We start from the raw sequence: 16,932 nt of genomic DNA on the forward strand, positions 1-16,932 counted from the left end.
AAATAGAGACACTTGGAGGGGCTGTAGAATGTCCTTGTTTTCATTGGACAAATGTTGGAGGGCATGATCTGAGAGCAGCTTACAAAAATCAGTACCAGGGTGGCCTCTGTTCTCAGACTCACAATCCAAAAATACTTGAGGGGGTTAAAAAACAGAATGAGAGCAAAGAGGAGAATTCTCTCCCCTCATGTGCTAAGGATTATGAAGGAGGTTAATTGTGGCCCTTCTAAGCATGAATTGCCCTGCGACTATTCATTGCACAGTGAATCAAAATTTCATAGGGCCTCCAAAGCACAGACTGAAGGAACTCCACCTTCCTGAAGCAAATCAGTTCTATGCCTGATCAGCCTGGAGAAACCTATATAATCACACCCCCTCAAGCTCTCTGAAGGAAAGGCAGGCTATGATATCAACTGTGATAAATAAGGTAAAGGTAAAGGGACCCCTGACCATTAGGTCCAGTCGTGACCGACTCTGGGGTTGCGGTGCTCATCTCACTTTATTGGCCGAGGGAGCCAGCGTACAGCTTCTGGGTCATGTGGCCAGCATGACTAAGCCGCTTCTGGCAAACCAGAGCAGCGCACAGAAACGCCGTTTACCTTCCCGCCGGAGCGGTACCTATTTAATCTACTTGCACTTTGACGTGCTTTCGAACTGCTAGGTGGGCAGGAGCAGGGACCGAGCAACGGGAGCTCACCCTGTCATGGGGATTCGAAACGCCAACCTTCTGATGGGCAAGTTCTAGGCTCTGTTGTTTAACCCACAGCGCCACCCACATAAACAAAGTGTCAATTTCCCTTCCATGTTCTTTTGTTTTCTTTGACTTTCGCAGGGTGTGTAAGCAGCAGGCCTTAACATCACTTTAAAAAGCTTTGGGGACTTGGCTAGCCTGCTTGATCACATTTAGGATTCTTTTTTTAGGCACATCCCCCCACCCCACCCTGCCACCACCCCTATTTCCAGGGATAATTGTTTCCTGTCTTTGGTGCTTATTCTTCATTTTCTTGAGAGAGCGACAGAGGTTTATCATAGTTATTGTTGTCTTCCCAGTGCTGCCTCTGGGACAAATTAGTTGGAGCCATCACAATAATGCATTTTGAGCCAGTCTTGATGATGACTAAATTGTCAGCCAAGCTGATAAAACAAGCTGGATGTGCTTCTGTTTGGCTCTCGGTTGCCACAAGCTCCAGGTTACCTCATTGTTTCTTTTGGCATTTACTAAATCATTCATTATTTTTCTTCCTTTAAAAAAAATCCAACTTAGTTTAGTTCAGTTCTGGAAGAGCTATTCACATTTCCATCTCCTCCAGATTAGATTGCCCCAATGTTCTGCTTTCTCCATTGCCAAAATAGACTAATTATCAACCTCCAGGTTCTGTATAAAGTGATCAGGCCTTCTTGCTAACATTTACCACATGGTGTGGGTTGCTCGGAAAAATCAAATCCATTTACAATTTCTGTTGATGTGCAGGACTTCTCTGGGGACGTGTTCCTGAGGGTTCTCCTTATTTTGCTTTCGGTTTTATTTCTTTATCATGTAAATCTGCCATGCAAATTCAAACAGAGCTTGCATTCCACAGATGGTCACAGTAAAATCTGCTGGCTTTGGAGCAAGGTATGCAGTTAACACTGTCCAATGCTTCAAATCATCAAGTCTCAAATGGGGATTAATAGTTCAGGTAATTTTTAGTTCTTTCCACTTTTTCTTTATTTAAAGTCCTTTTTAAAAAAGTTCATTCTAGTCTCTCTGCAGTAATGGTGAGCTGGTCATTGGTTTATGTTTTATTCTACTTGCACATATTATCTCACCAGAGTGGTACATGTTCTGGCTATTTCCTGCTTGGACTACTGCAACAACTACTCTATTCTGAACTTAAAAATGGAAAGCGTAATGCTGGTGGTCAACAAAAGAGGTTCAAAGACTGTCTCAAGGCAAATCTTTAAAAATGTAGTATAAACACCAACAATTGGGAAACACTGGCTTGCGAGCACTCCAATTGGAGAACAGCCTTTACCAAAGGTGTCATGGACTTTGAAGATGCTTGAACTCAGGACGAAAGGGAGAAACGTGCTAAGAGGAAGGCACGCTTGGCAAACCCTCACCATGATCAACTCCTGCCTGGAAACCAATGTCCCCACTGTGGAAGGACGTGTCGATCCAGAATTGGCCTCCAGAGTCACTTATGGACTCATTGTTAAAACGTGTTTATGGAAGACAATCTTACTCGGCTGGGAGTGAGAAGAAGAAGAAGAAGAAGAAGAAGAAGAAGAAGAAGAAGAGGAGGAGGAGGAGGAGGAGGAGGAGGAGGAGGAGGAGGAGGAGGGGAATGACAACTAATCCAAAATATTGCAGCTGGACTAATGACTGGGAGCAGACACTGGAACTATATAACACTGGTCCTAAAAGATTTACATTGGCTCCAGTTCAAAGTGTTGGTGCTGAACTTTAAAGCACTAAACAGTCTCAACCCTGTGTACCTGAAGGAGCATCTCCAACCCCGTCATTCACCCCAACAGTGAGATCCAGCTCCGAGGGCCTTCTGGCAGTTCCCCCGCTCCGTGGAATGGCCTCCCATCAGATGTCAAGGTGATAAATAACTATACAACTTTTAGAAGACACCTGAAGGCATCTGAATAGGGAAGTTGTTAATGTTGTTAATGTTTGATGCCAGAAGAAGAAGAAGAAGAAGAAGAAGAAGAAGAAGAAGAAGAAGAAGAAGAAGAATGCACCACCTTGATAAGTTAATGTAAATAGGCAGTATATAAATACTTTTATAAATGAATGAATTAATAAATAATGTGAAGATAAATCCACACAAAATTCTGACCCAGAATTTTATTCACTTTTACTAAGGCTGGATCTAGACACATCAAAGAAGTATTTCAGTTAAAAGCATTAAAATTTTTACAGGGAAAACAGGTAGAGAAAAACGGGACTCCACATTGCCATCTCTTGGCACAATGTTTTATTGCATATACAACACATATACAGTGGTACCTCGGGTTAAGTACTTAATTCGTTCCAGAAGTCCGTACTTAACCTGAAACTGTTCTTAACCTGAAGCACCACTTTAGCTAATGGGGCCTCCTGCTGCCGCTGTGCCGCCGGAGCATGATTTCTGTTCTCATCCTGAAGCAAAGTTCTTAACCCGAGGTACTATTTCTGGGTTAGCGGAGTCTATAACCTGAAGCGTATGTAACCCGAGGTACCACTGTAAATCACTTTATTCTTTACCAATCTAGCTGAGTCCTAGTGGTCCAGGAGTTACCTTTTAATCTCTCTCTCTCTCTCTCTCTTTTCTAAGTCATATCTGAACTAGATGGCCCCTGCATTCTGGTTTTTTTTTTTTACCCAGTTCTACCTACATGTTTATCATTTTTTGAATTTTAGAAAGGATTTTCAGCTAATAATTTAGAGGAGCAAGCCCTTTTTAAATTTTATGTTTTTTGTTCCCAAAGAAAAACACAGAATTTGATCGCTCCTAATGAATTTCTTGCACACATTAAACTGATTGAACTGAGGAGAATTCACTGTAAAATCCAAAAGGACAAGTCTGAAAGCTATTTTCACAGCATGAATAGCTCATCAGTTGTTAAAAAATACTCTATTCTGGCTATGAGACTTCATTGATTAACCCCATATTAAACATATGGTCATGGGAAATAGAATATTTGACATCAAAACATTCAAAATCTGTCTGTTAATATGCAATTATTTTCTTGCTGTGTTTCCTACATTTTTTTCTATATATATATTTAATACCCTCTAATGGCCTTATTATATGTGGGTGGCACTGTGGTCTAAACCACTGAGACTAAGGCTTGCCAATCGGAAGGTCGGCAGTTCGAATCCCCGTGACAGGTTGAGTTCCCATTGCTCAGTCCCAGCTCCTGCCAACCTAGCAGTTTGAAAACACGTCAAAGTGCAAGTAGATAACTAGGTACCGCTCTGGCGAGAAGGTAAACGGCGTTTCCATGCCCTGCTCTGGTTTTGCCAGAAGGGGCTTAGTCATGCTGGCCACATGACCCAGAAAAACTGTCTGCAGACAAACATTGGCTCCCTCAGCCAGGAAAGCAAGATGAGCACTGCAACCCAGAGTCGTTCGCGACTGGACTTAACTGTCAGGGGTCCTTTGCCTTTACCTTTTAATGGCCTCAAATCATAGCAAAGCTGGGGGAAAGAAATCATAGGGTAGCTCTATAGACTGATTGCATTTCCAAACATTGGAGTTTTTTCCATGAGCTATAATGACAGCCCTTATTTTTAAGTTGAAGGGTAACAGAAGGTTACAGGTAGGTAGCCGTGTTGGTATCTGACTTGTCCTTTTGTTATTATGCTGTTTTAAATGTTCCTTTCATATTTGACTTCCTGTAATAAAGTTTTCTTTTGAAACGTTTAATATAATAATTTTTGGTTAACTTTTCTGCATTCAGTGTGCATCCTGTAGTTGACCTCCTTTGTAATGCCTTATTTTGAAATCTTTAAGACAAAATTTCAGTTTCCTGTTAATTATATTGCTTTGAATGTGAACTTTATATTTGACATGCTTCAATAATGTTTTATTCTGGATTCTTTTATCTGATGCTCTAATGTGTTGTAAACAACTTTGAGGTTTTTTCTTTAAAAATATAAAATGAAAATTAGTTTCATACAAATGAAAGCTGATGTTGTTTGTTTGTTTGTTTCAGAAGACCAGGTTCTAGAAGAGATTTGTTGCCTTCATGGCCTGCTTATAGTCTTCCTGGAAATATAACTTAGGAACATAGTAATCTGCCTTGCGCTGATTCAGAACATTGACCCATCTAGCTCAGCACTGTCTCTCTCCAGGGTTTCAGGTAGAGATCTATTCCAATCTTACCTGGAGATGCTATGCATTGAACTTGTGACCTTCTGTATGCAGAGTACATGCTCTGCCACTGAACTATGGCTCTTCCCTACTGGAAATGAGCTGCTTTACTAAATGGACTGTTGATCCCATCCAATGGCGCTCAGGCTTTAATTCACGAATAGCCAATGTTACGCCCTCAAGATGTTGTGAATTACAACTCCTTTCAGTGCACCAAGCATGGCCAGTGGACAGGGATGATGGCACTTGTAGTCCAACAACATGTGGAATGCACAACGTTGGCTACACATCTGTAGATAAAACGGCTGAAAGGTGGGGGGAATAATCTGATCCACCCATTCACTGCAATGTAGGAGTGTTGACAAATTAGCTCCCTTCATCGATTTCTCATGATTCTGAATACAACATTGCACAAATGGCTCCATACCTTGCTTTAAAAGTTTTTGTTGTTATTGTTAAATACATTTTCTGGTGAACTGCCAGAGAATCTCCATTACCCAGCAATGTACACAGGTTAATACATTTGCAGGGTTTTAAGATTACTTGTAATTTTATTATGAATGGATAATAGATGATTTCAATATATTATAAACTTAACAATGGACATGCAGTATTTTGATTAATAATAGAACCAAGGAAGGGATTAGAGGGAAGTCCATTTGTTTTGTTTTGTTTTTTATTTTTGTTATTTTGGGAAAATTAATAAAATACTTTTTTAAAAAAAGAGAGAGAATCTCCATTACCCAACCCTTATTCCATCCAAACGTTTTTCCACAATCATCACATAGTTCATGTGAGTTTATCCTAAGATAAACATATCTTTCGCTTACTTCTGCTTCTGTTTAAATCAATAATTTGGATTTTCCTCCAGGCCAGTGAGATGGGTTGAGAGTCACAACCAATTTGTGTTTTCCCCTCTTTTAACTGATGGCACTAGACCTGATTCACTTTATATCAGATAAAGTAAGTGGCTTGATAACTCATTGCTGGTAATAAACTTGCTTTAAAAAATGTGCCCTCTGCACACATAGTATTTTCTTGATGGTATCAACAAATTAAACCTAAGCAATTGTGTGATGCCTCAAGTACAGAGACCTCAGTAATTAAATGTATTTCAGATAAAATTATTTCCATCTATATTCATCTTCAGCAGCATTGCTGCATCCTTTTCTCAAAAAGGGAAAAGAAGAAGAAGAAAAAGGGAAGGAAACATGCTGGGAAAATGATATTTTAAGCAATAACAAATTTATTTGCAAACTACCATTTCCTCGAAGGAACTTAAAATGGCAAATTCTTTGCAGATATCATTGCCTAATGCATAGTGTCTCTGTGTGTTTTCCCCAGAGCCTCCAATCTATGCTAGGGAACTCCAAATAAATGAAGTTTACCTATTGGAATTGTCCGTCTTTATGTAATTATGTGTTCTGAATTGGTGCCTGAATGCAGTGATAGGCTGGATAAGGGTCAATAAATAGAATTCTGATAAGGCAAAACCATAGGGCGCAAACATAGGCCCATACCAGACCGCTGAACGTGACTTCCGGTATAAACCAAACGTTGTGTTGGAGATCTCATGAAGCCTCAGGCATGACCTCTGAGACCCCATGAAGTCTCAGAGGCAATGTCTGAGGTTGTGTCAGGCCTCAGAAATTGGCTCCCAGTTTATACCAGAAGTTGTGTCCAAGGTCTTGGAAGGCCTCGGACCTGATCTCCAAGAGCTCGCAAGGCCTCGGAAGTGCCGCGGCGGTGACACTGAAGTAATGTGACATCATTATGTCAAGAGGTCCCAGCTATGTACATTTTTCACCAGTGCTGAAAAAACTGTTAGGAGAGCTTGCAGCTTGGCTGAGTTAGATTGAAATGATCACTTACAGTTTCTGGAGTTCAGAGGCTTTATTCAAGCAGGAGTATATTTATCTTGGCAGGAACTATTTACAGACTCAGTAAATATGAAAGAGAGAAAATAACAGACATTTTGTCTCAACAAATTTGGAGAGAGAGAAAATAGCTCAGCTTTTAGGGTGTTAACTTAGGGTGTTAACTTAGACAGGGAGGCTACAAACAGGGGTGGCTAGATCACTAAACAAACAGTGCCCCCATGTGGTTTAAAGTAACACATGCATCCTCCAGAAGCTTAAGAGAAGGCAATGTACAGTGGTACCTCAGGTTAAGTACTTAATTTGTTCCAGAGCTCCGTTCTTAACCTAAGACTGTTCTTAACCTGTAGCACCACTTTAGCTAATGGGGCCTCCTGCTGCTGCCGTGCCGCTGCAGCACAATTTCTGTTCTCATTCTGAAGCAAAGTTCTTAACCTGAGCTAATATTTCTGGGTTAGCGGAGTCTGTAACCTGAAGCGTATGTAACCCAAGGTACCACTGTATTTGCTTCTCAATTATCTACCTGACTCTATTCAGTTGCCATATTGGTTTGGGATGTATGAATCTGGTAGACTTGAATTAAAACGTAAACTGAACAAATTTCTGCCCCACTACTAGATCTGATACAAGCTAGCATATCAACTGCCTTGGACAAGTGGACTCTGCCTATATACTTGCAAACAAAGCAAATGCTAGAAAGATGTCATAAATCTTGATAGCTCTCTCAACAAAAAGAAACTAAAACTAATTCGCTTCCCTTTGGGGAAGTGGGAAGTGTTTAACAACATGTTCCCAAGGCTTCTGTGTGATGAATGATTAATGTGCCCCTTTCTTCCACCATCCCAGTGGTTCTCATCCAAGCATTTATAATGAATAGTAGGTGTAATGGCACCTCTCCCCTGGTTTGCCAGGGGACGAACCATCAGCACATTACACATCAGCATGGAGTATCTAGAGCCAGCTCATGTTTAGAATAAAGTGGCAGCCACTGCTTGGGAGAAAGAATTACTTGGGGATTATCTGAGCTACACAGGGGCATCTGGGTGGTGGGGCAACTTGGAACTGCACTCCTTAACCACTCTTAGCAGTGCCTTTGTATCCACATAGTGTGGTGTTGTCTACATGGATTGCAAATAATTCTTCATTGTTTCAGAGAGGAGTCTTCCCTAGACCTATTTGAAGAAGCTGGGATTGAAACTGGGGGCGTTCTGCAGCCCACCAGTCCTTGAACCCAGTTTCCTTAAGATCGCCATTCCTTAGCAGTAATTCTCCAAGCGCAGAATGCAATTGAGTTTCTCTTGTACCAAACGCTATTTTTCCTCCAAAAAACACCTCTTCTCTCTACTTGGCAGAAGGAGGTAATTTTGAAACCCCAGGAGCTGGAACAATTATTCTGCTACAGAAAGGTTTTCCCAGTCTATGATTTACATATAATGGAGTTGGGAGAAGTCAGCCAGATGGACTGAACAAAACAAGTAAATTTGGAGGGTGACAAATTGATGAGCAATGAATATTTGTGGTAGCATTGTGATAGGGCCCTAACATCCTTATTCAAAGGAAACACATATCCAAACTACAAGTTTCTTCGATCAACAACGAGCCTGGCTTCATTTCAAAGGATAGCAGGAATCCAGCTCGGCCCTATGAAATAAATCACAGCACAGTTTAGGCAGAGGAGCCACGCTGGAGAATACTGAGAAGATATGTCTCTTTCAAACTTTGGAAAACAGTATTTTATTGATCACATAAAAAGTGATCTATATGGGGAGAAAATGTTTGAACGTCCTCCTGCTTTTTTGGTTGACTGAACACCCTCATTGACACCTCATTTACTCTGTGGGAAGCAAGGCATTATCAACCTAAGACAGGGAGCTGACATGCTTGTTCTTCTTTATGGCCTGTTTTGTCACCTTTTCTTATGAAGGAGGTAAGGTAGTGTGACAGAGCTCTGATATTGGCTTCCAAACAATATTCAATGACTAAGCCATTCAGCAGAAGGCATCAGGGGTGAGAACTAGGGCTGGCCCAAGACATTGTGGTGCCAGAAACAAAGGATGATATCATGTCCCTCTTCCACATATAGAACCAGACTAGACTGGCCGACAAAAGTGGTGAATGGACAACATCTTCTGCTGAACTGAGGGATATTTAAAGAGTGCAAGGTGGTCTGTGTGGCACACACAGTTTTGTCTTCTAATAACTTGCCCCTACTCCCTGTCTACCCAGTGGCGTAGCGTGGGTTGTCAGCACCCGGGGCAAGGCAAGTAATTTGCGCCCCCTAACCCGTGGATTTGCGCCCCCTAACCCGTGGATTTGCGCCCCCTAACCCATGGATTTGCGCCCCCTAACCCGTGGATTTGCGCCCCCTAACCCTAACCCCCAGATGTTGCGCCCCGTGCGGCCGGCCCCCCCTGCACCCCCACGCTACACCACTGTGTCTACCCGCCTTAGCATTTGCTGCCTGAGGCAGCTACCTCACCCAATGCTAGGACTGGCCCTGGCGAGGACAGATTTGGTCCCCTACAATCAGGCAGGTGCCAGAACCTCATATCTATATTCATTGCTTTTTTTCTGGGGGTACACAGGAGTACGCATACCCCTAAACATTTTGTGAATCTATGTTGGACCTCATTGAGGGGCAGTATTTCAATATGAGTAGGAAAGTGAGGGTACCCCTAAACATTTTTTAAAGAAAAAAAGCACTGTCTATATTATGGCACCCCAACAGCGCTGATCTGTTTCACATTCTTTCATATTAGGCACCCTTCTCACAAGCCCTTGACAAGATTCTGTGTGTGTTAGGAGTAAGGAACCTTTTTTCAGCTTGAAGGGGATGCATTCTCTTCTGGGCAACCTCCTGCAGATCACATGCCAATGGAGGGCAGGGCCAGACGCAAAAGTGGGTGGGGCAGTAGATGTTCATTTTGCCTTTGTACAGTAGGCTGCTCTCTACCCACACTCAGGCATTCCTCTCTTCCCTCTATCATGGCAAGCAAGGCACATTCCAGCCAGTGAAAGTCAGAGGATAATACAATAATGATAATAATAATAATAATAATAATAATAATAATAATAATAATGGCGAGAGCATTTGGGTCAAAATTAAGGGAGAGAAGAATAACAGTGATCTCATTGTGGGAGTTTACTATAGATCCCCAAGCCAAACGGAGGACATAGATGATGCCTTCCTGGAACAGTTGGCCAAGCATGCAAAAGGAAGGGAGATAGTAGTAATGGGGGACTTCAATTACCCGGATATTTGCTGGATGTCAAACTCAGCCAAGAGCATAAGGTCAAACAGATTCCTCACTGGCCTTGCAGACAACTTTGTTGTCCAGAAAGTGGAAGAAGCAACAAGAGGAACAGCCATTTTAGATCTGGTCCTAACCAATGTTGATGACCTGGTCAGTGGGGTAGAAGTGGAAGGATCATTAGGCGCGAGTGATCATGCTCTTCTGAAGTTTACTATACAGCAGAAAGGAGCAGCCAAGCATACTAGGACTCAATTTCTTGACTTTAAGAAAGCCGACTTCATAAAACTTAGGGAAGTGCTGGGTGAGATCCCATGGACAGTAATACTAAAAGGAAAGGGAGTTCATTATTGCTGGGAGTTTGTTAAGAGGGAGATAGTAAAAGCACAACTTCAGGCAATACCAATGAGACGGAAACATGGAAGGTGCCTAAAGAAGCCAGGGTGGCTATCTAAAGAACTTTTAACTGAGTTAAGATTTAAAAAGGATGTGTACAAAAAATGGAAAAGGGGGGAAACAAATAGCCAGCACGTGTAGACACAAAGTCAGAAAAGCTAAAGCGCAGAATGAACTCAGGCTTGCTAGAGAGGTTAAAAGCAACAAAAAAGGCTTTTATGGGTATGTTCGTAGCAAAAGGAAGAAGAAAGAAACAGTGGGGTCACTCAGAGGAGAAGATGGTGAAATGCAAACAGGGGACACAGAAAGGGCTGAACTCCTCAATGCCTTCTTTGCCTCAGTCTTCTCCGATAAAGAAAACAATGCCCGACCTGAAGAATTTGGAGCAAATGATTCAGCAGAGGAAACACAGTCCAGAATAACTAAGGAGATAGTACAAGAATACTTGGCTAGTTTAGATGTATTCAAGTCTCCAGGCCCAGATGAACTGCATCCAAGAGTATTAAAAGAACTGGCAGGTGTGATCTCAGAACCACTGGCAGTCATCTTTGAGAATTCCTGGAGAACAGGCGAAGACCCGGCAGACTGGAGGAGCGCAAATGTTGTCCCTATTTTCAAAAAGGGGAAAAGAGAGGACCCAAATAATTACCGCCCAGTCAGTCTGACATCAATACCAGGGAAGATTCTGGAGCAGATCATTAAGCAAACAGTCTGTGAGCACTCAGAAAGGAATACTGTGATCACCAATAGTCAGCATGGATTTCTGAAAAATAAGTCATGTCAGACTAACCTGATCTCGTTTTTTGACAGAATTACAAGCCTGGTAGATGAAGGGAACACAGTGGATGTAGCCTACCTTGATTTCAGCAAGGCATTTGACAAGGTGCCCCATGATATTCTTGTAAAGAAGCTGGTAAAATGCGGTCTTGACTATGCTACCACTCAGTGGATTTGTAACTGGCTGACTGACCGAACCCAAAGGGTGCTCATCAATGGTTCCTCTTCATCCTGGAGAAGAGTGACTAGTGGGGTGCCACAGGGTTCTGTCTTGGGCCCGGTCTTATTCAACATCTTTATCAACGACTTGGATGATGGACTCAAGGGCATCCTGATCAAATTTGCAGATGACACCAAACTGGGAGGGGTGGCTAACACCCCAGAGGACAGGATCACACTTCAAAACGACCTTGACAGATTAGAGAACTGGGCCAAAACAAACAAGATGAATTTTAACAGGGAGAAATGTAAAGTATTGCACTTGGGCAAAAAACATGAGAGGCACAAATACAAGATGGGTGACACCTGGCTTGAGAGCAGTACATGTGAAAAGGATCTAGGAGTCTTGGTTGACCACAAACTTGACATGAGCCAACAGTGTGACGCGGCAGCTAAAAAAGCCAATGCAATTCTGGGCTGCATCAATAGGAGTATAGCATCTAGATCAAGGGAAGTAATAGTGCCACTGTATTCTGCTCTGGTCAGACCTCACCTGGAGTACTGTGTCCAGTTCTGGGCACCACAGTTCAAGAAGGACACTGACAAACTGGAACGTGTCCAGAGGAGGGCAACCAAAATGGTCAAAGGCCTGGAAACGATGCCTTATGAGGAACGGCTAAGGGAGCTGGGCATGTTTAGCCTGGAGAAGAGGAGGTTAAGGGGTGATATGATAGCCATGTTCAACTATATAAAAGGATGTCACATAGAGGAGGGAGAAATGTTGTTTTCTGCTGCTCCAGAGAAGCGGACACGGAGCAATGGTTCCAAACTACAAGAAAGAAGATTCCACCTAAACATTAGGAAGAACTTCCTGACAGTAAGAGCTGTTCGACAGTGGAATTTGCTGCCAAGGAGTGTGGTGGAGTTTCCTTCTTTGGAGGTCTTTAAGCAGAGGCTTGACAACCATATGTCAGGAGTGCTCTGATGGTGTTTCCTGCTTGGCAGGGGTTTGGACTCGATGGCCCTTGTGGTCTCATCCAACTTTATGATTCTATTAATAATGATAATAATAATAATAATAATAATAATAATAATAATAATAATTTATTTATATCCTGCCCATTTGGCTGGGTTTCCACAGCCACACTGGGCCAACAAAAGATTAAAAACACATTAAAACATCAGTCATTAAGAACTTCCCTAAACAGGGCTGCCTTCAGATGTCTTCTAAACATCAGATAGTTGTTTATTTCTTTGACATCTGATGGGAGGGCGTTCCACAGGGCCGATGCCACTACTGAGAAGGCCCTCTGCCTGATTCCCTGTAACTTCGCTTCTCACAGTGAGGGAACTGCCAGAAGGCCCTCAAAGCTGGACCTCAGTGTCTGGGTTGAACGATGGGGATGGAGACGCTCCTTCAGGTATACTGGGCCGAGGCCGTTTAGGGCTTTAAAGGTCAGCACCAACACTTTGAATTGGGCTCAGAAACGTACTGGGAGCCAATGTAGGCCTTTCAAGACCAGTTTTATGTAGTCTCGGTGGCTGTTCCCAGTCACCAATCTTGCTGCCACTTTCTGGATTAATTGTAGTTTCCAGGTCACCTTCAAGGGTAGCCCCACACAGAGTGTGTTGCAATAGTCTGAGCGGGAGATAACTTGAGCATGCACCACTCTAATGAGACAGTCCATGGGCAGGTAGGGTCTCAGCCTGCCTACCAGATGGAACTGGTAGACAGCTGCCCTGTTCACAGAATTACCTGCGCCTCCATGGACAGCTGTGAGTCCAGAATGACTCCCAGACTATGCACCTGGTCCTTCAGAGAAGGGGATAAGAAGAGGATGTTGGGAGTATGTGGGTCACTAGCCTATTCCAGCAGACTCGTATTATGCTCCTATTTATCTCCCTTGATTATCATAATCCAAGTTACTATTTCACAGCTTAGCCTTCTCATAGGTTACCACGATATTAAAAAAGATTAAAGCACATTGAAGACTGAGAAGTGCTTTAAAATTATAAGCCATAAAATATTTAGATGTTCTGTGCTATTAAACGATACTGCTAAACCAGCACATTCCAGCTTGTGGATAAACACAAGTGGATGAAAATCTGGATGACCTCAGATAGGAGGCAAGAAACTGCAGTTGCAGGTAACGATGGCAAAATAAAATAATGTTTAAAGAAATCAATTGCAAAGTGGTCAAAGAATAATGGGAGGCAGATATTGCAAAATATATCAGCCACTGGTTTCTTGCATGTTCAGCAATTTTAATATACTCCCCCCGCCCCGCTCTACAGTCACCACAAGATCGACATTATTTCCTTCGCATTTTGGAGACAGATGCCTAAAATTACCACTTGAACAATTTCCAGCACATCTTGTAAGCTCTATAGGAACACAAGCAAGCAAATGATGCATTGATTCTAACGTGGCAGTATTTATGGTGTAGTCATTTGAAGCAGAGATTATCTGAGCTCCCAATTTAAAGAAGAGAGAGGAGCTGGTAATCGTCTCACTACTAAACAATGCAAAATGGTTTGCACAACTGATGCATAGATGAAGACATTGGAGTCAATCCAGAAGAGTCAGCATTTTTCTGTCCATTGAAGAAGAAGAAGAAGAAGAAGAAGAAGAAGAAGAAGAAGAAGAAGAAGAAGAAAGAGAGAGCAGGTTAAAAATAAACAAGACCTGTGTTGCAGTCACCCAGCTTTGCCTTGATCTTCACAAACTCCACTTTTGAATATTTGTTTGCTACAGAGTCCAGTTGGCTGAAACAAACTGTTTTGTTAAGTGGCTGATTCCTCCATGTTAGTTCCTTCATGGTAGCTCAGATTCCAGTCCTGATCCATAGCTTGAAGTGATGCTCTTATCTAAATGTTTTCTAGATTGCCCTCTCAAGAGGAGTCACAACACATTGCATTATATTATAGCACAATTAACATTAAAATAGTATAGTTAAAATATCACAACGAAAGCATATAACAAACCAGCAACATGTCATCTAAAACATTTATTCAGCCCAGTAATCAAGACATAGGGCACACCCGCAATATGAATTTAAAGCTTATTCAGAGCAGTTTTGAAACACATTACTTTCCCCAAAGAATCCTGTGAACTGTAATTTAAGGGTGCTGCAAGTTTTGTTCTGAGGAAACTACAGTTCCCTCAGTTCTTTGAGGGGAAACCATGTGCATTAAATGTATAATGTGGATCTGCCCATAGTCTAAAAATAGCAAAGAAAGTCAGCAGTACTCTTGATAAAATAGCCATGCCTTTTTTCTGGTCTTCTTCTCTACCCAGTCAGGATGGAAATCCTCGTAGCACAACATTTTTTATTGGCTGAGCCTGTTTCCATGTTACTGATGTTGGTTGTTGCCTTTTATGGGCTTGCTTTGTTTGCAAATGTTGTGCAACGCCCTGAGCAGTTTGAATACATAGGCACATACATATAAGGTGCAAAGACAAGAAATGCACTTGCAAAGTCTCAGTCTTGCATTGTTATATTTATTTATAAAAAATGTTAGTCCTGCTTCGCATGTAGCCTGAGGGCAGCTTACAGTACAAAATTTAAAAACAAAAAAACACACACAAAAACCACCACTAATTAAAAAAAAAAAAACATTTGCAGAGCAATCCAATCTCCTTGGCCCAGGCTTGGGGGGGGGGATTCATTCCCTGTGTCTGCAGTCATGGGATTGTTGTCTATCACATGACGGTGTACGTTTTCATTCCACAGTGTGGGAAGTGACGGAGACAGGATGTTTGTGTTACTGTGTTCCGTGAAGTGGGACTATTGTCCTTTGTTCTTTCTCTTTGCTGTCTGATGAGAAAGAGGAAGGAGCTAAGTTAGAATGCTCTGAGTGTTTTATATGTAAATAAACGTAGATTAGTCAATATGCTGAGTTGCTGTGGTCTGTTACACAAACTGCAAAACCTCTGTGGATCCATGAGTGTGCTGATGTCTGTTGGCATCAGTCACTGTGATGTTTGGGCTGAAGAAAGCTAATGAAGCTCCCAAACGATCGACCAGGAGGGAGAGAACACGCCAGTCGGGCATGTGTCTCTGCCAGGGTCCTACATGAGGGTAGGACGATCCTAACAAGTTTGGCCAGAGATGTCCATGTCACTAACAGAACTCCCATTTTTGCCCACTGAAGAGCTGCCATAGTAATCTCTCTACCCCCTGTCACATCTTCTGCCCTGCCATCATGCATGAGAGGGTTGTGCCCCCAGCCACCTCACAAATCTACTCCAGGGGTTTCCCTTTGGAGCATCTTTGGAAGGAGAGATGCTAGGGGGAGGGAAAGTGCTTTTTCTTCTAGAAAAAAAATGGTGCTGGTGCTCACCATAAAGTTGTTACAGTAAGTGCCAGACTTTTAACCAGTGGTTTTCTTCTAGAAAAAAGGTGCCAGTACTGTGTAACTTTGAGTACCTCCCAGAAGAAGAAGAAGAAGAAAAACACTGTGGTGGAGAAGGAGCAGAAGTTTCTCTATGTGAGTGGAAGTCCTTTCTCTCATGCAGTGACTTCGGTGGATTTAGATCAGGGTCCCTCAACCTCAGCCCTTCAGATGTTTTTGGCCTATAACTCCCATGATCCCTAGCTAGCAGGACCAGTGGTCAGGAATGATGGGAATTGTAGTCTCAAAACATATGAAGGGCCGAGGTTGAGGAAGCCTGGTTTAGATTAACCCAGCATTCAGAGGCAAAATACCTCTGAATATCAGATCCTGGGGAGAAAAACGGGGTGACCTTTATCTCCTGCTTGAAAACACTGGACCCTTTTGCAAACAGTGAGTGTTTGGTGCACGACAGCAGGGCTTATCTAGTGTTCTTATGGAGACTTGTATCACAACATGTAGAGGGAGCAAAGATGACACCTGGAGAATTAATGGAGTTGGTCAGTTTATTCCTCAGTGTAGCAGAAGTCATTGCACTTGCATAGCGCCTTAGTTGGAGTCAACCCTTAGTCATTCCAGAAAAAGAGCTTGCTGGATCACATGCATGAAACACACTGCTTCCCAAACACCTCCAAAAATCTCTGAGAAGCAAAGCATGAAGTCAATTGTTGTTTAGTTGATTGGAGAACCCTTCATGGATCACTCCCTTGTTGTGGTGAAGGGGTTTGAATAACTCAGAGAAGCTATGAGCTATGCCGTGCAGGGCCACCCAAGACGGACAGGTCATAGCCGAGAGTTTAGACTAAATGTGATCCACCTGGAGCAGGAACCGGCAAGCCACTCCAGTATCCCTGCCAAGAAAACTCAATGGACAATAACAACGGGCATATAGAAGTCATGACACTGGAAGATGAGCCCCTCAGGTCGGAAGACATCCAACATACTACTGAGGAAGAGTGGAGGACAAGTACAAGTAGATCCAGAACTGAAGCGGGTGGGACAAAGCCAAAAGGATGCTCAGTTGCGGATGTGCCTGGAAGTGAAAGGAAAGTCTAATGCTGTAAAGAAAAATATTTATAGGAACAAGGAATGTAAGGTCCATGAACCATGGCAAGCTGGATGTGGTCAAACATGAAGTCAATAGCTGCCCTCTATTGCTTTAGTTTAGCTGCTATGGATGGCAAACATCGATGCAAAGGTCTTCCACCTAGAAGAGGCAGAATAATTTGC

This window comes from Podarcis erhardii, assembly GCF_964252035.2.
Source record: "Podarcis erhardii genome assembly, chromosome: 5".
NCBI classification, from domain to species: Eukaryota; Metazoa; Chordata; class Lepidosauria; order Squamata; family Lacertidae; genus Podarcis; species Podarcis erhardii.